This window comes from Diadema setosum, chromosome 10 (genome assembly GCF_964275005.1).
Source record: "Diadema setosum chromosome 10, eeDiaSeto1, whole genome shotgun sequence".
Classification (NCBI taxonomy): Eukaryota; Metazoa; Echinodermata; class Echinoidea; order Diadematoida; family Diadematidae; genus Diadema; species Diadema setosum.
The window spans coordinates 13799670-13825282 of NC_092694.1; the positions used below are offsets into that span (position 1 = coordinate 13799670).

The 25613-nt window shown below is 38.6% G+C and overlaps 1 pseudogene; it reads left to right on the top strand.

The window, feature by feature from the left end:
- The first annotated feature begins 2314 nt into the window (after positions 1-2314).
- On the top strand, positions 2315-25317 carry LOC140234080 (melanotransferrin-like; annotated as a pseudogene).
- The last annotated feature ends 296 nt before the right edge of the window (positions 25318-25613 follow it).

Genomic DNA, 25613 nt, shown 5'->3' on the forward strand with positions numbered 1-25613 from the left:
ATTTATTCCAATAATTTTGCTGTAGCGACTCGGCATAATATGCACACAAAACATTTTGTCAGTAATACTGCTGTATAGATTTGCTATAAAAGAGAGAGCTGATGTATAACTTGACAAATTTTTGGACTTTAGTCATCGGCCTCCCTGATGCACATTCATGGCCTCTCTCGCATATACGTTAAAAGCATAATTTACCATTTGCAGATGAAACAAAAACCCAGCATTAGTGCTTCAAAATAGTTCTAAAATGTGTGTTAGGGATAGAAATAGCCAATCTGAAAATTTTAACCAGTATAATCGATGTTAAGTTTTGTTAAATACAAATACAGAATGTGAGCAATAGTTATGATAAAAATGTTTCCAGACTATTCAAAACCGTCTGCAGTTGTGGTGTAATGAGAAAAATAGTGATACATGTATTTCCTGAAATATATTTTAGGCTTTATTGCAAAAATCTTTTGTGGTAGGATGTTTTGTGATACAACTGACCTACACATATGCATCAAAAGTGATATCTTGAACATTTTTTAAATCACTGCTCCCAAAGGTAAACAGGACCTTTAAGCTCTGTGTTATGAGGTCCCTGAATATCTTTGAATGTTACTTTATCAACTCCGTGCTGTCTGTCGATCGCAATCAATCAACGTGTTTTGACTTTGGACGTCGAGAGCTGTAACTCCATAATGTCAATGGAGCATAGCATTTGATGTTTACTGTGTACAAACTTGACTCAAAGAGAGTAGAGATGGGAAAATATCAGACACCAAATTCGAGTTACCTTTATGCCTCATCAAGTGCATTCTTTGATGTATATAAAAAGTAAATGGATTGTTACAAAATGTGATAGAGTTTTTCTGTGCAGTACATAACACCATCAGCTGTATAATGTATCCTTGTCATTTGTCTTCTCCAAAGATCATATTTCAAATATTATTTATGAGAGAGAACAGATAGCAGTGTAAATAATGTTTTAGGAGATACTTCTATTATATGTAAGTACAAATAAAAGTAATTGATTATGATCATCAAACTACAATTGCCTTTCTTTCTCTTCATAGAGTATGGTTTCTGGTGGTAAAGTTGTGTTTGTTAATTTGGTCTGCTGGTCAGATGTTACTCCTCATGACTTAAATTAAGGTCATAGGTCAAAGATTAAGGTCAAAGCCAAAGTCTGACACTATAGAGTTACATATTTTATTACAGTAGCACAATGAACAGTTGTTAAATATATATATATATGTATGTATATTTAAATGATATATAATATATATAATGTATATTTAAATGATATATTGGTCACTACATATAAAGGTACATTTTTGAAGTTATGGTCAAAAGAAGCACAAAAAAAAATGTAGAGAGAGAGAGAGTGAGAGAGAGAACTACCGATGGATAGACATAATACTACCCAAAAAAAAAAAATACTTGTTGATATGTAAAAAAAAAAAAAACTTAACTTGCTTTAAAAAGCCATGATTTGCATCTACATGATAAATTCTCTACATCATGAGAGGCGCTTCCTCTACAGTGTCGGAGAAATTCACATTCATACCTGTATAGAAAACTAATCTCTGTGCAATGACGTCGACCACAATTGTCAAACACAAGTTATCTCTGGCCTACGTGCAGCCCAACCGTAACTCGCATGGCCGGAAAGGGGACGGGAGAGTTGGGGGGGGGGGGGGGGGGGGGAGGGACGGAGGATGTTTGGATAAAGATTATTGTTACCGGTGTGGGACACGACTTCGGAGGTATTTAATAGCAAGAAAATGTGTTTAGATATTACCATATTCTAGTTACCCATTGCGATATTATTCATAATATCAAAGAAAGAACAGTTTGATGCTCACTTTTCTGGCAAAGTGCGCCACTTAACTTCTGTTGCTTTACTTCATTAATTTCGTCTACGAGATTCACATACTTCTCTAGCAATAGGTCGGGACCTAATCCTCCTTACTTCCACGCGTACAGGTATCAAAATATCAATCGGGCGAAGCTGATTGGACCAGTACGGACCAACTAGTACCTCAGTGATTGGACATTGCAGCGCCACCGCTTCCTTATATAACTGGTAAATCACGTAGGCCCTATTATAGTATAATTCACGCACGTGGCATAAGATATTGTACCCGCCCCAGTCAAGGGGAGAAAGCACAGGTTCATCGTTGCCTTGCCTTGGACGTATCGACGAGGTACATCTGATCACATCCAGTTGGATAGGAATAGGCTTCTACTTTATAGAGCTTCGCGCCATCAGTTTGACCGCTGTAAAGGCAAGCAAACAGCCTTCCGTCTGAGGAAACTTGGGAGAGAGATGACCTACTATCAATTTTTGAAGATGTCTTCCCGTGATTCAATCATTGCCTTGTTCTTGCTTTTCGCTGTAGCAGCTTCCTCGTTTTCAGGTATTTAGCCCACTCTTCCTACTTTTGTTTTAATCGTTTCATCTTTGTTGCTGACGTACAAAATTTGTTCATGTTTGTTTGCAGGTATCACATATATGTATAATGTGTGTGTGTATAACATATATATATATATATATATATATATATATATATATATATATATGGGTGAGAATTTTGAACGATGTACAATTGCCAATTTTCGCACCTTATGACATTCTTTCCCTTAGAACACGCCAGGATGACCTAAGAAACCACATTTTTTCATATCACCTCAAAGATTGGTAAATTTCCTTTCAGGAAATATATGGTTTGGTTGACTTTTGCCTGATATTTTTCATTTGACAAGGACTTAAAGCGTAAAAATACGGTAAAAACGCTATTTTCACAATAATTTTTGTTTTTCAAACTATAATGATGCGCATTTTTAAGCGTGCCTGGCATCTAATATCTGACCATGTTCTGGATCTGACACATCATGGGTATGAACCACAAAATTATAAGAACTTTATGAGCACGTATAAAATCACAGAGAACAATTGAAATATCAAAGTCCTAAACAGACGAACGTCCGTGGTGCTTTTATTTCTATCGCTGCTGCAAATTCTACTTTGTTGTCCCAACTGTAATGTATACGAAAATTTGGTGTTCCACCTAATGAACATATCCTGCAAAAATTGTACGTCTGCTGGCTGTACATGGGACGTAATATTCTTTTATGCAAAATTATACTCAGTTTTCGTCACGGACGTGCTTCCGCTATTTTCTAATAAAGATCGTATCCCATTAAACGCTATTGGTGATATTGTTCTGAGTCGTAATCAACTAAGATCTAGCCACACGATAATATGTTTGTTTTGAGTTTCTGTCCATCCTTTGTCAAATAGGAAACGAAATTATATTTTTAGACGAACCTCCGAGAAAAAAAGAACGTCCGTGATGATTAAAACGTTTTCGAGTGGGACACCATCTTGCTTTGATGACGAAGGTGCATTTTACCTTTGGCTCTCTAGCCGAGGAGCTGTATGTTATTTTGGAGCGGACTGAGGCTTGTCCGCAGTTTTTGGACCATGCAATTCACCGAAAACCAAGCAAATAATTAATATTTTCTCTGAAAATTCACCTCCTGATCCCCCTCTGAGCAATACATATGTTGTAAGGATGTCAAATTTCTTATAATTTGCATTGACAATACCTTTTGAAATTTTTGAAACAGTTAGGAAGGCTAGGTACTCTCTGCCGATTAGTTATCCGTCCGGGAACATGACCCTATCAGTAGAACGAACGTCCGTGACAATTCCAGCGAACGTCCGTGACGTATGCAATCCCTTCGATAGGAAAACTTCTCCCGAAAGTGTCTTGTATTCTTCAAAACTTTTAGCTCCAATAGTCACAAATAAAGTTTTACAAAGTAAACAATGAGTTTAGGGCAGTAGTTTCAGAATTTTTAAGACGTTATGTGATCATGATGAAGAAACAGTTGAAAATTTACTCACAATTTTACGCTTGTTTTCCCTCTAATAATACAAAAACAGCTAAACACTGACAACAAAGTTATAGGAAAATGGAATTTTGCGTAATCTGTAATTTCTGTGCATTTAAATGTCTTTCTAATGAGGATCTGGAGACAATTTGTACTGTTACAGGTTCTGAAAGTTTCGCTCACGGACGTTCTGTCCGAGAAAGGAAATATCTGATAATTACAAATATATCACTGCACATAAAGTTAATGTTAGTTGAAAATATTACCAAATCACCGTGCCACTCATACCCAAAAGTGAATAATGTTCAGCACTCAATTTACTTGTAATAACAAAAGGAAAACGTTTTGGTCGCGGGTGTTCGTTGGTAGAATAAGTCAATGGATTACATAGTAGGAGAAAGAGGATCAGTGCCACTTTTTAGTGACAGGTGCGCCAAGTGTTTATCTTTAGAGTATGGTAGCAGCCGTCTCAAACAGAACACATCCAGTTTTGGTCTCCATAACGGACGTTCGCTGTAATTGTCATGATATTAAATGCCTTAATTTATTCTTATTTTTCTCTTCATGACGATTTTTCTCTCATTCCCTCAATAGCCTGGACATACTGCGACCAAACAGAAAATAGAAACAAAACAAAACAAACCAAAACAAATCCGAAAAGTGCTACGTAATCACATGCAGGATAATGACGGAAGAAGTCTGTAATGGGCATGTGTTGAATAAAAAATGGAAAAGTTTCAAAAGGACGTGGAAGCAGTTGAATAAAAATGACTGAGAAACAGAGAAGGGATCGAGCTCCAACACACAGAGAAAAGAATTGCCAGTGCACTCCCGTTGTATCAAATTCCTCTGGAGAAGTTTGTGTTTGTTTGTTTATGTTTTTTTTATTCATCGAAATGCCGTCACAAGCGAACAAAAATAATGCAGTATACAATTATTGTCTGATGAAAACAAACAAATCCTCCGCTTATCATCACATTGTGTTGTTTTATACTCATCAATGAAAAGCAATGTTCATTTGTAATAAATTATTCTTTCCCAGATTTTTTTTTTTCATTTTACATTTAAGAGACAGAGAGATCGTCAATTTGTTTGAGCTTTTGTCCTTACTTTGAAAACACATGTTAAAAAAAGTAATGATTAAGAATAGGTTTAAGGCTGCACTTTGATACGTTCGCTCTTCCTAAGATTCGTTACCCCGATGTCCCAAGGTTTGTTATTCCGAAAATGAAAAAAAAAAGTTTGTAGTTAATTAAGGAGGTTTGTTATTAAAGATTTTCTTATTCCGAAAGTTTGTTAGTCCGAAAAATAAATATTAAGGATCATTATTTTTAGGTCCATTTTCTAAAAGTGGAAAGGGCCTGATATTCGTTTAGGTGAAAACGGTTATTATGAGGTTTTGAAATTTGGAGGATTTTAGTTGTTAACTTGTTTCTCCACATTTGGATAAGCAACCATGATTTTTCATGTTCCAATTAATAAACCTTTCGATTAACCTTCGTAGATTCTTATCATTTACCGAATAAAAAAGCTTCATAATTATACGAACTCTATCAATTTTCGTATTGACAATCTGTATGAATAACGAGCCTCCGAAATGACGCGCTACAAAATGTTTGTTATAACAAACCATATTGTATAATATCGAAGTCACAAACATCCATCCAAGTAATATGGACTTATTGTGTCTTGTTATGACGAAACTTCGCAGTATCGAACCTATTATCATTTCTGACTAATATAATAATACAAATTCTCCTCGGTAACTGTGTGTAACACAAGGAGAAAACATAAAGGGATTTCTTCCCAACGTATTCGTTTGCCCTCCCCAGCTAAACTTCGTATTTCCATAACGGAGCACATTTCTGTTGTCTTTCTATGTTAATTCTTTGTCATAATTTTAGCTGTGACCATGTTCGTTATAAGCAAATTTTGCATTGTAGTCTTTAGATAACAAATTTAGGACCTGAATCTTTACTTCATGATAACGAAATTTTGATAAATATATTCGTTCTCAAGGATGGACTACGTCACTGAGATTACACGTACGTTTGTACGTTCATTTACGAGAGATGGAAAACTTGTTTTCTTTGATTCCTCAGTATGAAAAGATAAACAAGCTTATATAATTGAGAATTGGTAATATCTGTTCAGGATTTTGCAGAGGAGTTTGTTCTCGACATGAAATTGCTGTTTGTTGTGAGTAGAATGCGTTTCCAACTCAAGAGAGCTGCATCTTGTTTGTTCCGAATGTCCGTGAGCTACATGCGAACCTCCGTGATGAAAACTATGCTATGTTCGTTGGGTTATAGAGACTGCCTAGATCAGATACATCTTAAAAAGGTATGTTATTATTTGGGAGTGAGGATTAAAGTATGGGATAGTGAAATAAGAGGTCAAAATATTGAGTTTCTCTAAAATGCGCGTAAAGCGGAGAAAGTGTTTAGCGGAAGAGCAATATTTCAACAGAAAAGACGAATTTAGTTCAATCATCAGTTGTCTACCATTACGTACAGGTTAAGAGTACAAGCTTAATATTCTGCAAGCACGTACACATGTCCCTTAAGATATTTTGTTAGGATTTTGCACTGAATCAGATCTTTGCAAACTATGTTAAATGGTATTCAAGTGTATGTGCTGTACTATTCCTCACGGACGTTCGCTGCTCTGGACATGGTAAACTTCAGCGGTGAATAAAAACTTGTTCCTCTGGGAAAATCCTAGTATAATTGGGTTCATATTAAAGCTTGAGTTATACTCTTTCAGGTAAGATGAATAATTTGGACAATTTCCTACTTTTTAAATTTTGCCTTGTTTTGGCTCAATTGTACATCGTTCAAAATTCTGACCCATATATATATATATATATATATAGAGAGAGAGAGAGAGAGAGAGAGAGAGAGAGAGTAATAATGCTGTCAAAATACAGGAATGCATTAAATACCAATTACCTTGATTTTAATTCAAAATCCGAATTTCAGGGGGCCTCCCCCTTCATCAGGGATGTAAGTGTTAATGAAATTCATATAAGCAAAATGTAATCACCAATGCATCCAGTACTCACCAACTTACTTTTAAGCCTTTTTATAAAGTTATGACATTATCTTGGTGCAAAGTATGGAAAGATAGAAGACACTCTTCTTTATTTCTTTTGTGAGAATTTTTCAATTATTTTCTCTTCAATGGGTGTGCAAATCTGAGACTGTGAAACTTGATAAAATTGCATGCTTCTGATATCAGTGGCATATAGACTGAATACTGAGTAAAGTTTGTCGCTTTTTTTAATTGAAACATTGGTTTGAAGAACCAAATTCACGGAACCTGAATATAACTTTCATGTCTTATAAAATATGAAGAAATTATAATACAAATTGATGGACAATAACTCTTATTGTCATTTGATTAACAATGAAATATTCACCAGCCGGCATAGAGCAGGGACGTGTGTCTATTTCTGTTTCCCACCATATTTTCCATCTGAGAAGATGGCTGGGTAGCATAATATATTCATCTTCACTAGTTGGTCTTCCCGGCATCCAGTTGGATATGGGTGGAACCCCTTCACAGATTTCAAAATAGTCACCCTGTTCTTCTCGATGAATGAATGAAGCGCGATCTTTTAGACGTGCATGAGTTGTGACTTTCTCACACATGGGTGTGCGTGTGCGGACGCAGAGAAAAGAACTTGTTGTTTTTCTTGTAAATCAGGGACTTGACTCTTTTTTTTCCCCCACAGAGGCAGCTACTACCCAGATGAGATGGTGCACCATATCACCCGAGGAAGAAGGCAAGTGCGTTGAGATGAAAGACGCCTTCCAGACTCATAACATGGGCCTCGAAGTGGTTTGCTATCCCGGGACGGATCTCGAAGTAAGATTTTAGGAATGATTTATTCACTTGTTTCATACGTATTTATGTTTGTATTACTTTTTGTATCTATTTATCTATTTTATTATATTCATTTATCCATTCATTCTTTTACTTGTTTACCTTAAGTGTATAAGTATGCAGTGATTTATTTTAATCTATTCTTATCAATGTATTCATTAATTAATTTATTGATGTATTATTTTATTCATTTATTCATTAAATAATTCAATGAATTTATATATTCATTTAAAGTTATATTCCAAATGTTTTGTTGAATCAAGCTTATAAACCTGCGGTGACCCTTCCAAAATACTACATATCAAAATAATGATATCATAATATATCAAATGATATATTAAATATATATCATAATATATCATAATATATCAAATGATATATTAAAACACGGAAAAATATACACTTCAAGTACAAACAAGAATACAAATAGATACCTACAAGTACAATGTAATCTCACTTCAGACCCTAAACAAAACTGAAGATTTAATGTATTTCATATTTAACAACCACCAAATTAGCAGACATCAAGTTACACAATGTGGTCAACATAATACTTGCTCAGACACTACTTTATTTGGGTGCGGTTACGGAAGCCAAAACAATACCTATTTATGTATCAATCGCGATTATTGTATAAATGGAATGAAATAGGGTCTAATACATTATCAGAGCGATTCATACATATTCATGTTCAAATGAGAGAACACAGGAGAGAAGTTGATTTTGCCATGCACGTAACTAAAAGTACTCTTTCCAGATCCAGAGGAGGGCGCAACTGGCGCCTCCCCCCCCCCTTTATTTTGTTCAAAACAAAAGCAAAAATAAAAAAAAAAAAAATGAACCGAAACCCGGAAGTGGCACCAGAAATATTAGTTGAGCCCCCCTTCCCCCTCTTTACAGAATTTCTAGATCCGCCCCTGCTTTCTTCTCTATGATTAACTTTCAAATTGGTCTGGAATTATTGTCCGTTGATAGTAGCCACGTTATAAAAAGAGAAGAAAACTCCTATACTATGCGGAACTTGAGAAAGACAATAAATCTCGGCCCTTCACGTTAGAACAGCACACAAACTTTGATCGAAAGACAAAGTATATAGATATTGATAGATCTGATCAATTTGGCAAACGTGCAAGATATAGTCAGTCATCCAAGATATTGTGCCAACTATATATTCTATGAAGATTTTGCTAACCAGTGAATGATTGACAGGTGAATTATTGATTGACAACCTCGTGTGTGTGCCACCGAAGAATGGGTTCAAAGTTTGGGTTCTGAGCACTTGCCATTCTATCTTACATCTGCTGGGTAAATTTGGCGGATGGTTTCTGTTCAGAGAAGATACATCTGTAGGACATGCTTTTTATCTTTGATATCAATGATAAACTTATACTTGGATGGAATTCTAGATTGGAAATCATGCAGAGTTATGTTTTCCTATTTTTGCAAAGGTATTTGAAGTTAGAGATTCTGCTCAAATTAGAAGAGGCGATTAATCGAACAAGGACAACGACTGTCTGTTTTTCAATCGGTATCTTTGATGCCATTCCACTTATCATCTGCAAGTTGTCTGTGAAAAGTATTTTAAAGAAAAATAATATTTTGTAGGTTTAAAGAGAAATGGAATCTGACATAACACAGTTACATGGAATGCTTTCAGTTTAACATATTTCCTTGATCAGTGATATTAGTTGCGACCACATGCTCAAATTAGAAGAGGCGATTATAATAGTGACCTAACAACTCTGGCTAGTACATACACTGTACAATTGAACTAAAAGTTGTCATGATTTGGAAAGATTTGGACTTTAGGATCATTTTTGAATAGGTTGATTACAGTATTGTAATAAGATATATGATGCAAGGTTGCATCATTTGTACAGTTAAAGTAAAAAGAAATCCCAACATACAGGCCTATTGGAGAAACATAAGATGTAAGTGGTTTAATTCATTATCGGTTCACAATGTAACAAAAATTGGCATTGTTACAGACACACACACAAAAAAAAACCAACCACAAACCAAACAATGTTGACTTCTATTTACATGTTTGCCATTTTAAAGATCTGGAAGAGTTATTAGTGCGATCAACATTTTAATAATTTTGCACTAAAATGCACCTAATCTAGACAGGATGAAACTTTGATGTTTCCTTGCAATATCTTTTTGTTAATCATATCAGTAACGGGCACTGTTCGTTAAAAAAAAATGAAATACGAAGTTATTAACAAGGGTCGTTACTTCTAAACACACTAATTCCCGATATACACCGGACGTTCGTTAATCCGAAAATGAAATAGTTTTCGTTTATCAGAATGTACATTATTGTGGCGTTAGTCCGAAGGATTGTCATTCCGAAACACACACATTCCCTATACCTGGATATGTTTTTTTTTTTTAAATCCTACAATGAATTAGGATTCACTAATCGGAACATTTTGTGGGGTTAGTCCGAAGGTTCGTGCATCCAAAAATGAACAACACAAAAAAGTCGTTATTCTGGCGGATCGTAATCTGAAAAAGAAATAAGGGCCGTTATTCCAAAAGTACAATAATCCGAAAAATGAAGGATGCCTGCTATCGAACCGTTGGAATTGCGAACCTTATATCGTTTTTGGACTAACGATCGAACCTGTGGAATATCGACCCTTATATCATTTGCGGATCAACGAACCAGAGGAATAACAAACTGGATAGCCTCTTTTTTCCATGTGTTATAAGGAAGTATCAGTCACATGCAACATATACTGCGGAGAACTGCAAACTACATCTATCGTGTGAGGCATTGATATGGTCAGCTTTACTTCAAAGTGGAGAAATGCTTAGAAAGCCACAGAAGATGTATATTTCTAATCTTCAAACTCGTTTAATCTGAAGGTGAAAGCCTTGCTTAGTGAAACTAGATGAGCTATTAATTATAGATTTATGCCATCTAATATGCCTCAGAGGCAACAGGTTATGAAATAAGAACGAAACAATATAAAAGCCCTATATGTGCTTATTCCGTGTAGGAACGTAATAAGGTTTATGTTCGTTCTGTTCAGGACTGCTACGAGGCAATCCAAGAAGGCCGTGCAGATTTGATCACCCTTAACCGGAACGACCTGTACGATGCAGGAAGGCATTACGACCTAGTGCCCATAGTCCAAGAAGTCTACACTGAAGGTGAGAAGAATAAAACTCACAATGACCCCACACTTTATATCATACAAGCCTCACTTCTGTCGATGACATCTGTCGATCCCACAACTCAGCGCCAGGGATTGTTGTTAGACAGTTTGTTCATATTACTTGTTAACGCCCTCTATTGACGGCACCACCCGAGTGTCTCGGGCCTGGTTCAATAAATCCTTTCACACCCTACTCGAGGTCGTCTGGAGTTTCGTTATTCGACTGGCGTGGTGGCAGCGTCGGGATCAACGCAACGACCCATTTTAGAACGCGTAACTAACCAGGAATCAACGGAACCTCGCTCAAGCCTTGAGGTCAGACGTTCAGCATGTCTTTTGTTGTGATAACGTCGGGTAGGTGTCCCAACCTTGTGACTGGATAGTCCCACGTATAATACACGTGCGCACATGTGCCGACACACAGGCGCAGCCCCTCCACCGTGATGGTGGTGGACCAGGCCCGGGTCCACCGGCGCACCGGCGCACCGAGCTTCGCGTACCGACGAAGTGGCACGCAAGCGTCGCACACCAACCTTGTGTTTTATGTTGACCTGTATGTGACCTGTGTGAGTGACGTCCCTATCCGTTACCGTGATTGTTGGTCGGCAGCCAGATGCACAACCTCCACCAGCCTCCAGTTGTAGCTTGCCTGCAGTCCAAGCATTCTGGGCGAGATGTGTACTTTGATGCTGTGGCCGTGTGCATCACATGCACGCGGACATGTATGCGAGCAGCTCCCCGACTCCGGCTTCGCAGCACTGTTCTGGCTCGTTGCGGTTGCTGTCCCCTCACCGTTCCTGTACCGTCTCCACCTATTCTGTCCTGTCTTCATATCCCTCTGTGCACGTTCATCACCTGAGTGTCCTTCATTCTACTCGTGAGCTGAGATTTTGTTCATCATCCGGTTGAGCAGTCCTGGGATGTTCATCTTCTCCAGCCTCGGATATGTCAGCCATCAGTATGTTCTGCAGTTTCCCCGCTCCACCACACAAAGCGATGTGTGGATTGCCACGGATCTCGCTGTCATCTGTACCTGACGTCTTGTCTACATCCTCATCGTGTTCTTGTCGCGTTCTTCTCGTTTCTATGTCTTCATCAGTCGCTGTGGCTTCGCTTGTCTTAATAATTCATTCGTGATGAGCATTTGGAAATCAAGCTCCAGACTATGATGGAATCACCAAGGAGCCGCTGTAATTTCTCCAATCTGTGATACACACATTTTTTTTTTCCGGAAATCAGATGGACATTATGTTGATGTTAATTCTTTGTGAACTATTGATTTAATGTGTATCTTGAGCTCTGCCACAGTATGTCCTTCACATATTCCTTGCTTGTCGTTGTCTTGTCTTCTTGTTGTCTTTGTTATTTGTTGTGACAGGGGAAGAGGAAGAATGAAATGTGATGATTAATGGTTATATGAATGATTGTGTTTTTTAATTATAATCTAATGTTAGGTTTTTAAGTATGAAGTTAGATATTGTTAGTTGAGTAATATTGTTTGTTTGTAATTTGGGAACTAGCTGGTAAAAAGGTGAAGAGAAGTGTGATAATTGAGATGTGTTACAGTTTGTATCATTGTACATGTATAATGGTATGTTATATGCACACACTGAAGTATTAATGATGTAAGAAGGTGCTGAATGGAACTGAATTAAAAATGAAGTTTAAATGATTTTATTAATGATGTAAGTAAGTATTAAATTGTTGTAGGAAAATGAGGTTAGTTTTGATGGTGATTTTAATAGTCATGATTGTAGAAGGAAATACGGGAATGAGAAGTAAAGAGAAGTTGTGTTATGATTGTATTTGATAGTACATGTACGTTTGTATTTGTATTGTAATGATTGTAACATTAATGAATGTGTAAGGAAAGAAGTAGGAAAGGAGAAGTGAAAGGAAGTTAAAATGATTGTAATGATGATAATAGTATATGGAAAGAATTGGGGAAGGAGATGTGAAAGGTTGTGTAATGATTGAAATTAATATATATATAATGATAGTATAAGGAAAGGAGTAGGGAAGGAGAAATATAAGAGGTTGTGATTTTAATGTTAGTTTTGATTTTAAAGTTAGTAATGAAAGAAGTAGGAAAGGAGAAATGAAAGAAAGTTATAATGATTGTAATAGTAATAATGGTATACGGAGAGAATTGGGGAAGGAGAAGTGAAAGGTTGTGTAATGATTGATTATAAATTTTTAGTATGATGTAATGATAGTATAAGTAGGGAAGGAGAAATATAAGAGGTTGTGATTGTAATGTTAATCTTGATTGTTGTGATGGAGTATTTGAATGATAAATGGTGTTTAGTTATTTATGTTGATATGTTGATGATTGTATGCCTTTCACAATGTATACTAAGGGTAGCATTATGTGCGAGGTAATAGTACACATGTACGAGTTACACTGTTCGAGTGAAGTGTAATTATTTGTTTTTGTTCCCATTTCCACTCTTTATTCAGGATCGAAGATTTTTTTATGGATAATGATAACTTTATCTTAAGAACAAGATGTTGTTTTAGTATGAATAGTTGAATACACTATTCAGCTTTCAGCTTTGTGTACTAAGACAAGTGTAATATTTTGTGGAATGTGTTTATTTATCTTATGGCTAAGTACTGCTTGTATTAGAAGTTGCAGGTACATGTGTTTGGTATACCCATCTGAGCCACCGGCATGAGGTTGCCTGTTTTCATGAGGAATATTTTGGGGTCAATAATTTTTGTTGGTGCTATTATGCCAAATTATTCTCTCACTTGCCATATATTTTGGTGTTGTTTTATATGGTGGTTTAGTGATATCTGTTATCGAAATTACAGAAGATTGTGCCAATTCGGTCATTATAAAACAAATGATTTCATGATCAGGTTTTGCAGCTAACCTGACACTTCATTTATAGTTTCAGTTGTTTTTTTATGGTGATACCCACCCTCGCACTGAACGTGGCTCTGAGCTGTTCTGATGGACCCCCTTGTGGTTATGAGAACTTCTCGTTGACCAGTTTATTTTGTGATACTGTTTATTGATAGTCAAATTCATAGGTAACTTGTCAGTACTTATGTTATTGGACTACATGTAGTCCCCAGAGTCATAGTCATTTAATGATTATGTTTAAGTAGCAATGAGTTTGAAGCCTGTGTTTTATTGTATAGATGGTCACGTGAGTACTACATGAATAACCTGGCCATATGGATATATACGGATCATGTTTATTTTGGCCCGTGTATGTGATCAAGTCTATATTATTTTGGATAGTGATTTCTTGCAATTTAGATGGTTCTGTTTAGGTCCATTGATCTACCACTGTTTTTGTTAGATGGTTGTGATACAGTGTAGTTGTACACTGTTGTTCCATTGGTTACCAGTATATTTGATCCCCATGCAAGTTCCTGCCTATTTTGTAGGCATGTTCATATTTTTTCAGGGTACTGTGAAAATAACAAATCTTTCATTGTTTACGTGGTACTCTCTCCTAGAGCGTTAGTTTGATTACCTTTTCATTATGTGACTGCAGTTTTTATATTAGATTAGTTTGCCTTGTTAGGACGTGCCGCATACGCGGGCCCTGTTATTTAGGATAGTAGAGTACACGTTGTAGTTATCCCTATTCAGTTTTTAATTTGGCGAGGAAGGGGATATAGAAGATGTGATCAGGATGATTTGAGTGTATGATTATATAAATATTATACATGGTGTGAAGTCTACACATTGTGTTGGTTAACCATCACATATGGTAATGATTTTAATGGTCAGAATGATTGTAAAGACAATGCTGGTTTTATTTTTGTGATACAATGTATATGTTTTAATCTATATACCCTTATTATATCTTGATCTTAATAAGAAATCGATGAGTGTATATTGATATAATTGTCTGCAGGAACAATGTTATGTTGAAGAGTTTTCTTTTGTTGAGTGCAATTTTAGACCCATGCACTGCCTTTTGTATAATGAAGGTAATCAGTGTTGCGGTTTAACGATCAGCAGGATATGAATGTATCCAATTTAGGCATGGTAAGTTAAATGGTTATAGTCCACTCCTTATGGGTAGTTTATAAGCCCAATGGTGTGTGTTCGTTTGTGTTATCAGTATTTCTTGTTTTATATTGATCGATTTAACAAGAAGGAAAGAAAGAAGAAGAAAGAAAGAAGAAAAAAGGCAGTCACGCCAGGGATTGTTGTTAGACAGTTTGTTCATATTACTTGTTAACGCCCTCTATTGACGGCACCACCCGAGTGTCTCGGGCCTGGTTCAATAAATCCTTTCACACCCTACTCGAGGTCGTCTGGAGTTTCGTTATTCGACTGGCGCAGAGTGTATAGCTGTGAAAACCTCTTATATCTGATTATAATGTGACCGTATATCAGAAAACCGACGAAAAGTCGCTCGTACTCCTTGATATTACGTGAGGACTCTGAAAATGTGAAACGGGTCAACCAAGTCAATCTTGCGTTTTTCATATTTGATGAAAGAGCTATTCTTCTACATTATTTTCAAGTTTGGGGTCATAAAATGAATTGGAAAGTGTGTTTTCAACAGTTTTTCTTCAACCCTTATTTTTTGTAGAGTAGTGTGATCAGCTATGTCTTTTGAGGTTCCTTTTCATTCCTTGAAAATCCTTTGCACACCCTTCACTTTGAATTCTATAATAACTTTTGAAAGGATAATGCTACCGCCTTGAAAGTTGGCATTAATCATGGACAGAACGTGCTGATAGAGCATGCTCAATTTCAGCTATCAGATAATCCCTTTATTGTTCTTGCTACGATAGTTTACATCCTGTTTTTTTTTTTATTGTTTTTTGTTTTGGGGGGTTTCTTTGTCCCATTCATTGCACAGCCATCACGGTTTGGCAAAGATTAAGCGCTTAAATATACACCCTTCTTTTTTCCCCTTTTTTTTTTAACTTCAGAGCCTCTTTTCTCAGTTCACACTTTTCCAGAGTGTGTGCTTTCTTTCCAACATATAGATAGGTTAAGAGAGTCCATTTTAATTGAGTTATACAACTTGTACATCATAAAACTTAGAGTCTGTTCTAACAGAATCTGCCCTTAACTAAAAATCCATGTCTGGCGACTTTTTGCTGCTTTTGTGATGCAGGGTCACTATGTGAAAAACAATTTCTCTTATGAAGATGTGAAAGTACCTCAGTGTCGTAACACAGGTTGAAAGTGAAGCATAATGTGAAGAGCTACAGTACGATAGTTTCTAAAACCAGCATGTGGACTACATGTGGACTATAGGTGGAAGGAAGGCGTAAACATGATTGTGTGCACTCTTTATCAAGGGAGGTGACTGATGGCCCAAAATTCATGTGAGTATTTTTTTTTTACCATGTCAGCTGCATCCATTAGGTACAAGAGTGCAGGATTTCCCTGCAGTATAGCACCAACTGAAGTTTTATATTGGGCGCAGATGATGTAGGTTACTGTATATCGCATATCTCCTCCATAATTATGACTGCCATTATTTAAAGATATTACAGCTCATGACAGTAAAGAGTGCTACTTGTACATAAGGGTCAAGCCACGTTTGCACTTATGAGTTAGGAGCGCAGTGTGAACCTCACGTTTGGGCACATCAGTGAATGAGAGTGTTGGTATGGACTCTAAATGCTTATCGACGGTAAAACGTCAAAGGTGTGTGCGTGTTTGCTCTACCGTTTTGCTTTCATTTTGTTTTGTTTTGAATTGTTTTCGGAGAGAATGTGCATAATTATGCTTTCAAAAGTGTATAATTACTTTTTCACGGTGCAGAACCCTACCATGGCATCGCCGTTGTTCGCGCAAGCGATACTGATATCAACATCACCAACCTGAAAGGGAAGAAATCTTGCCACACGGGAGTGCGCCGAACTGCAGGCTGGGTCATCCCAGTAGGGTTCCTGCTCTACGAGGGCTACATGGATCCCGTCGACTGCGGCGACGACATCAACGCCGCGGCCCAATTCTTCAATGAGAGCTGTGCCCCAGGTACTGCAGACGGGAATCTTTTGACATGTGGAAATGTTCACAAATTATTAGCTCCTTTTATACTGACAGAAGTAGCACTCGCAAACACATGAAGTTGGAGTACCTATGCTAAGATTAATATGTGCCCTTTAAACAATGCACAGATCATCTCACTGCAGGGAACCCGGACTAGAGGGATGAAAAAAAAAATCAAAATTACCATTTAGACCGTAAATGATTCAAAGAATCCAGTCAAAAACATCAGAGAGTTTTGCCATTTTGGAATGATATGCGTTTTAGTGTTCACGTACACTGCCATATACACAGACCAAAAAAAAGAAGAAATAAATAAATAAATAAAATAACAGATACATGTATAAGTACACCAAGGAATAAGAATGAAAATAGAACTTTTTCCCATGTGCAGCCAGACCGATGCACACTCGCTCGTATAACTATCAAACTTGCAGGAACAGGGATAAAAAGCACTTAATGTTTGTAATTTACATGGCAGGTGCTTTCACCGCCGCAAGGGATCCGTATGGAACCAACCCAGAAAACCTGTGTGGCATCTGCACCAATCCAGACTGCCCTCCAGACTCGACCCAGGAACTCTACAACAGCTATGATGGAGCCTTCAGGTAAGTGTTGTTGGGCAGATTTAGAGACTGAGGGGTTTGAATTATAGCATGATGATAAGAGAGGAGAAAAGAGGAGAGAGAGCTGAGAGAGAAGAAAGACACGTGATATAAACTCTACAACGGCAACCTATACTGGGGCTCTCAGGTAATAAATACCGAGGAAGAGAGAGAGAGAGATGGGGAAAGTGAAAACAAACATGTAAAAGAGGAAGAGTAGGGTGTTCTTGTGTGTAGAATCGGTGTGATGCGAAGACGGAATACCTTTGTGGATATAGTCCAGAAAAGAACTGGGTATTCATTTGATAAGAGGTGAAACGCTGAGCGGAAGAACATTGAGCGGACGGTCCTGTTTAAAGAACCGGTTTTTTTTTTTTCTGTGTTTGAAATGGTGCTGTCCAAAGAGGACCGATGACGAAAAGTTAGTCTTTGGAGTCATATGTTGTCGTCTTCTGGTGATAATCTGGTGTTGATCATCCTTGCGGTACATTGGTTCATGGGGTTCAGGTGGGCGGAGCAGTAACAGTTCGGGGTTCCTGTTGAAGGTGAGCATAGTTATGGCTGCTTCTTGGGGTCGCGGAACGTTTTGTGGGGTGTGACAACCGCCCCCCCCCCCCCCCCCCCCCCCCCCGCTTTGACGGAAAGGATCTAATGGTAGAACTTTTGGTAGTGCGACTTTTGTGGGTTTTTCCTGTTTTTCCCCCAATGTTTACTTTTTGATTTGTTTTTCACAGATGCAGCCAAATGCTAAATGTAAAGTTACTCAAATAATTATAAATTAAAAAAAAAATTATACTCTAAATGTAATGCATTTTGACCCCAGTGCAATAATCAAGTCGATCCTAAATGTAAAGCATTTAGTCCTACATGTAGTTACTGGAGAAATCCTTAATTTTGACTTTTTCACACTAAATAGTGGGCCAGCAAGTCAAGTTTGTATGGATTACTGAATGCTGATTAAAAACAAACAAACAAACAGACAAACAAACAAACTGGCCAGCTTAGCTAAGTTTGTTTGTGTATAAAGGGTTGATACTGAAATCAATTGTGCTTGAAATTTCAGATATTAACTTGATAGATTTTTTATAAACCATATTCAGTAATAAGTAAGCTGTATATACATATAATCTTAATTGCACTTTGCGGTGTTGGTGTTGTGAGGATTAATCCGAGTGAGGGACCTTTATCACTGATTCTGCCTCAGGTGTCTGGTTGAAGGAGCCGGGGATGTGGCCTTCATCAAGCCATCCACCCTTGAGGACAACACTGGCCTCCCAGCTGGAAATGACTGGAACAGTGATCTTGACATTAACGACTACCGCCTCCTCTGCCCAGATGGAAGTCGCGGGACAATCGCTGAATCGAACACTTGTAGCCTTGCCCAGGTAATCATGGTTATGGTGTCCTTAAAAATCAAATCATAAGTCTTGAGAATTAGTACACATGAACAAAATGGAGAAAGACAGTAGACATTGTTACGAAAGTCAAACCAAAAGAATAAATTAGATTTTTGTTTTGTTTGTTTTAACAAGTATTGATGACTTCGAGGGGCAAGGCTGAAACTATTTGCTAAGAGGTGAGTACTCGATAGTGCTTAATGCCCCGAAATGAAGTGTAAACGGGCATAGTACTAGAGAAATCACCGAGGGCAAATAGTTTTAATTGTGACCTGAAAAGAAGCCGGCGGTATTTGTTTTATATACCGCATCCCACTAAACCATAGATGTTTATTCTAAATTAATGCAACGAAATGAAGTTGTAGTGCTACGGGTCAGAGAAGTTTCATAGAGTATAATATCACAATACGCATAAGATAATATTGATACAAACTTAAGATATTCTGACTTATACATATACTAAAAAAAAAAAAAAAAAAAAAAAAAAAAAAAAAAAAAAAAAAAAAAAAAAACTGCTAGCCGACTGCCGGGCGGTAAAGCCAAAACTACAAGTGACTGCACCTTTGAATAGAAACGAGGTTTAATTTAATGAAGTAGGCCTACACGTGAACTATATAAAAGTGACATACATTACATAGATTATATTATTTAGATAGTAAGATTGGTATTTTACTTTTGTGGGGGCGCTGTGGCAAAGCGGATATGACTCCCCGACTCCCAATCGGAGGACGCGAGTTTGATTCCCACCCAGTGCTTACGTGTATAAATGGGTATACCTGGCACTGCTAGGGTAATAATAATGGCAGGACCCTTTGGTAGTTCAGTGGCAACACTTAGAGGCTACCCTGGATAAGTAAGATATCATTATTATTATTATTATTATTATTACTATCATCATCATTATCATTATTATTATTATTATTATTCCACTTTGCTTGCCAGTCTGCTGCGGACGGGATAGTCACCTCCGGCACCACGTCCGAGGAAGATATCTTGGCATTCCAGGACGTGCTCCAGGATGCTGCGGTGAGTGTGCAGGGCAATCAATCCCTGGCCCAAAGAAGTCCTTTGCTGTGAGAATTCCATGAGTATGTACAAATTTGTATTCTTCGCCCGTCATATGAACAGGAGGTATTCGTCTGTCACAAGAATAGGAGTCAAAAAGTCATTGCTGATGTACATTGACTTTGATCCGTTTGCCGATGGGCACAGATGATGTCGAGAGAAACTAAGGCCCGAATTCACGAAGGTGGTACAAATTAAACCATGGTTCAAACCATGGACAAAAACCATGGAGCACCAAGTGTCGCACGGAATATTTCGTTACGAAATTGGTCATTTCATCGACAAAATGACCGTTTCGTTGACGAAATTGTCATTTCGTGGACGAAATGTTCATTTAGTTACAAAATGTTGTCATTTCGTTACAAAATAATCATTTCATCGACGAAATGACTGATTTTGTAACGAAATATTCCGTGCGACACTTGGCGCTCCATGGTTTTTGTCCATGGTTTAAACCATGGTTTCATTTGTACCACCTTCGTGAATTCGGGCCTAAGAGTCAATAAATATATAGAGATTATCAAATTGTGTCATCATGGCCTTCCTGCTGGACTAAGCCACACAGCAGCTACGCTCAAATGGGCTACATTTCTAATCTATATAAGTTTGGATGGATCATTCAGTGCCAGCCAGCAAGATGAAGTGAGTAAATTGGCACATAATATACAATCCATGTAAAGTGTTATATAATCGACTAAAGGAGGGAAGACCGTTCACTGATGCCCGACTAGTTGATCCCTCGTGAAAAGTAAAACCCAAAATAACCAAGACAGCAAAAAGCTACAGAATCTCCCACGTACATACTGTAGATGACGTCAATATTCGGCACATAGATGACACGTCAAAATCAATAGCAACAACAACAGATCAACAACAATATCACCCTATCCTGATAATATTTGTAATTACCCTGCATATGAATCTGTTATCACAGGCACTTTTTGGCCCCGATGACAATACCAATGGCTTCAAAATGTTCGACTCTGGAGAGAACAGCAACCTGCTATTCAGTGATTCCACCCAGTCGCTCCTGAACCTCGAATTTCCCCAGACGTATCGGACCTTCCTCGGGGATTACGCTAATTCCCTCGATGGTGAGTGGTTGTAGGCCTAGGCCTCTGGCTAGAATAACATTCACCTGTCCAACAACCAAAGAGCGTGACTATAGGCCTACCCGTTCATTACGAGAACCTGAAGTACCAGGTTCCCGTGGCGTCAACTGATATAAGGGAACCTGGTATCAGGTTCCCAAAATGTAGACAGGAATGCATGCCTGCATTCGAGGCCTAAATTCATATCAATTTGTGTTATGCGGCCCACAAAAATGACTGTAATAGAAAGATTAGCGTTTCTTCTATCAATATCTGTTTTCTTTCTGTATGAAAACTTGTGTGTATTATTTTGCTTTTAATGTACGCCCTACTGTGTATTAGCAAAACCCGGATAGGATCTGTCAATGTCTGCAGATTGCTTATTGTGTGGTACATTCGTTCCGGCGAAACTTATCGGCTTTGGGCTTTGGGAATCCAATAAGTGTCCAAAAGAGTTACAAGTCAGTGTCATTATTATAGGCCTGCCCACTGACTTCTACTGTCGTTCCCAGAGCTTTGCGAAATTGTGTCTTCTCTGATGACCACGTTTTATCTCACTGTGTACGAAAATGGGATGTACCTTGTTTTATCTTGCAGGAAATTACAGTATGTGAAAGGCAATGGGATACATCAGCATTGCCATTCTCTCCCTTCAACTTACTTATAGGACACTTAAAGGAACTCATGATTGAAGCATCTACATGCCACTCTATAGGGTAGGACCCTAATTGCCATACTCTCCTACTAACCTACTTGGTGTACAGGTAGTTCTTGTTGTGCTGGTGACATTCAGTTGATTGATTTCCCTAAAGGACCATTGTCTTCAGATTTATCCCTGCATCCAACAAAGTTGTCGTGCGCATACAGGGTAGAATTTTTCTGTAGGACCCTATTCCAAATTGTCTTCGTTGTCTGCCAGTGGAAATGGGAGGGGAAATCTTTCGTTATCACTCTAGCTTTAATGATGTTTGCCCCTCCCCCCCCCCCCCCATAGTTTCGTCACCGCTGTAACACACTATTCCCACCATCCGTCTGCCTACATTTAAATGCAGGTCTGAATATGTGTCCACCCAACACGCTGAGATGGTGCACCACGTCCATCGACGAAACCCGCAAGTGTCGCAGCATGAAGGCAGCCTTCACCGCAGCCGGCCTCACCCCGGAGTTGGCCTGCTATGAAGAAGAAGGCGCGGCGGTCTGCATGGACAGGATTGCTGGTACATCAATCAGAATAATTTGTTCAAATGTGATCTGTATACGTACATAAGAAAAAAAATAATAATCTGGAACCTTGATTTTCAAGGTTCCCCAGGTCCCCCGAAGTTCCAGGTTTCCCCAAGTTTCCCAGGCTCCCAAGCTCTTCAGCAGGTTGTTCAGTGCCACATATCTTCTGATATAAAACCCGTTCTATGTGTGATACAAAGTGTAGTGTACAAGATACTTTTTTTTTAATGTAAACTAAAAGAGAGTCCCTTCTACCCCTTTCCAGTGGTTTGAATATGCGTTTGAATTTCTCCCGCTGTGCGTGTGTGTCTCCCGCGTAGGATGTATTTTCTCCATGTTAAGATTTAGCTTTATACTGCCAAGCGTAGATTTGTCATCACCTATGTCAATAAGGTTAAAATTGAACAAGAGAACATCTGTAATCGTAGAGCTTTCTGGCCCTTCAAACGGGGCCTGGAATCGCCCTTAATTGTGATTTGTGCCATTAATTATGTTCACATAATAATTTGTACAAATCTCCTTTTTGCTAGGGGATCAAGGCGGAAAATCTCCGGTTTAAAGAGATGCTTCGAGTGCGAGTCTTTGATTTTGCAATATTTCTTTCTTGCTTGAGGCACTTACCTCCTGTTTCTCTTTCCCCCTTTCCAGCCGACGAGGCTGATGTCATTACTGTCGATGGTGGAGATCTCTACACGGTGGACGCGAGGAAAAAATAGTACCGGTCGCTGGAGAGGATTATGGAGACGGAGACGCCAGCTACTGGGCCGTGGCAGTTGCTCGCGCTGGCACGGAGTTCGGCATCGACGACCTCGAGCAGCGACTTTCCTGCCACACAGGCATCGGCAAGACGTCGGGGTGGAATGTGCCGTTGGTCAGCTGATCAAGCAAGGCGACATTGTGGTTGACGATGCCTGCAATGTCCCCAAAGCTGTAGGTAGGTGTCAAAGCATAAACCGTTTTTTTTTTTAACTCGACTTGTCTGAAGACAGCGGAATTCCAGTTTATGATTATCTTTGGGTAACATTCTGTTCCGAATTCTGTTAGTTTCCAAATGCGTGTATTTCTTGGCATCATGACTCAATCACATCATTAAAAACAGAAATACAATATAAGAAGGCCTAGGTTGCTACAAATCTTGTCTGTAACCCAGATACAAGTCGACACCATCTTTTTTGTGTGTGTTTTCAGGGAATTTCTTTGAGCAGAGTTGCGCCCCAGGTGCCAAGTCGTCCGCGTATGATCCGAACGGCGACAACCCGTCCAGTCTCTGCGACCTGTGCATAGGAGAGGGTGAGAACAACTGCGCAAGGAGTGCCGTGGAGCCCTACTATGATTACTCGGGTGCTTTCAGGTGGGTGTGCTGCAAGCCCCTGTTGGCCCCTTCCTTCTCAAGTCATATCCAATGCAAAGTGGCCTAACCTCAAATAAATTAATTTCTCCTGTAGTCATTTCATCCTTTTTTTTTTCCTTTTCGCTTTTTTTTTTACCAAATAGGCCATACCAATTTACTGTTTAATCCCCTGAAAACATAAAATCACCATATTGTTGTTGTTTTAAAGTATATTTATTAGGAGGAAGGATTTAGAGATATTCAGAAAAAGATGTAATATTCCTTCTGAAGTATTGCTACTTCTCAATTGAAGATACTTTGCCAGAGAAACATGTAAAATATGAACGATACAGGAAAAGGAAAAGAAGGAAATTTTGACTATGATTCTCATATATCAAATTGAGTCTTTAAGTTTTTCAAACAATCGTTGTTGTTTTATAAAGTCTCTTGAACTGTTTAAAAGTCTTACTACACTTAAATTAATTTGAGAAACAATTCCTAAGTACTGAACCATTAAAAAAAAAAAAAAACGGGTATTGCGGGTAGGAGAATGCAGATCATGATGAATAAATTATCCTGGGATTTTCATTCTTCCTCGTTTTGAACAGATGCCTGGCTGAGAGTGCGGGAGACGTTGCATTTGTGAAGCACACCACCGTCCCCGATAATACCGATCTCCAGGCCCCAGGCCTCGGCTGGAACGACAACCTCCGCAGCGCAGACTACGAGTTGCTTTGCCTAGATGGAACGAGAGCACCAGTCGACCAGTGGATGTCCTGCAACTTGGCCAAAGTTCCGTCCCACACCGTGGTGACGGCCATCACCAAGACGGACAATGAGAAGCTTGAGATTTGGAACCTGCTGAACCAAGGACAGGTACAATGTTTTGAAGAATGTGGCATATATCTTCTCCACCTGTCGCTAGAAGGTTGTCATGGTAACGTTTATGTCATTTCTCGGTGGTAATTATCAAACTCCTAACAATCTCTGTGCAGATAGTGCAACTAAAAATGGATATGGCATTTGTGGAATAAATCGACAGGAATTCATCAAGAATAACAAGCAATCACAACGAAAGAACACAACGAAAGAACGCTTCATGGGCAGACTAGCATGATTGCAAAATGGAAAATTCTTGCTCACTAGCTGGAGGAGAATCCAACATATCTGGCACCACTTTTTCTGATGTTGTATCTCCAGAAGTTTTACGCTTACCTGATATTCCTGAGGCAGTATTGGTTCGAGTAAGGTATTGTGATCATTCACCATCCGCCGTCCATTGCGTTGCGTATAAATGTTTTCACATTTTCACTTTCTTTTGTTTTCATCCCCTTTGTGCATGTGTGAAACGGCTACAGACACAATTTGGCAGTGACACTGGAAACGAGTTCAAGATGTTCGATTCGGCAGATTTCGGCGGCAGTGACCTGCTCTTCAAGGACTCGACCGTACGGCTCGTGGAGGTCGGCGACCGCGACACGTACGACACGTGGCTGAGCGAGGAGTACCTCACCGACCTCGACGCTCTCTACTGCGCAACAGGTGGGGCTGAGATAACTACAAAGGCTTCGTTCGCCGTGATGATTGTGGCCGTGCTCATTCAGGCCCTATGGCTGGGCGGTTTCCGTCGAGAGTAAAGAGTGTCTCTTATGAATATTCGGCTTGGAATGAGTTTTATCTTTTGGGGGGTACTTCAAATCAATTCCTGTCAATCAATTCATAAATCATCATTTGATGAGATAACAAGTTAGTATGACGGGGGGGGGGGGGGGTGTTTTAATCACCAAACAAAAATGAAAATGTTTGGGTTTGGGGAAAGATCTAATGAAATCCCTAGAGCATTGACAGTGCCCGCGATCAACATTTCCCGCGTCTTTCTATCTCTTCTGTCAGAGGATTAGGGTTCTATTGTTTAGATTTCAATTTGACAACATTCTCTTCAGAAATTGAGAAGGGAAATGATCAAATTCTTATCAGG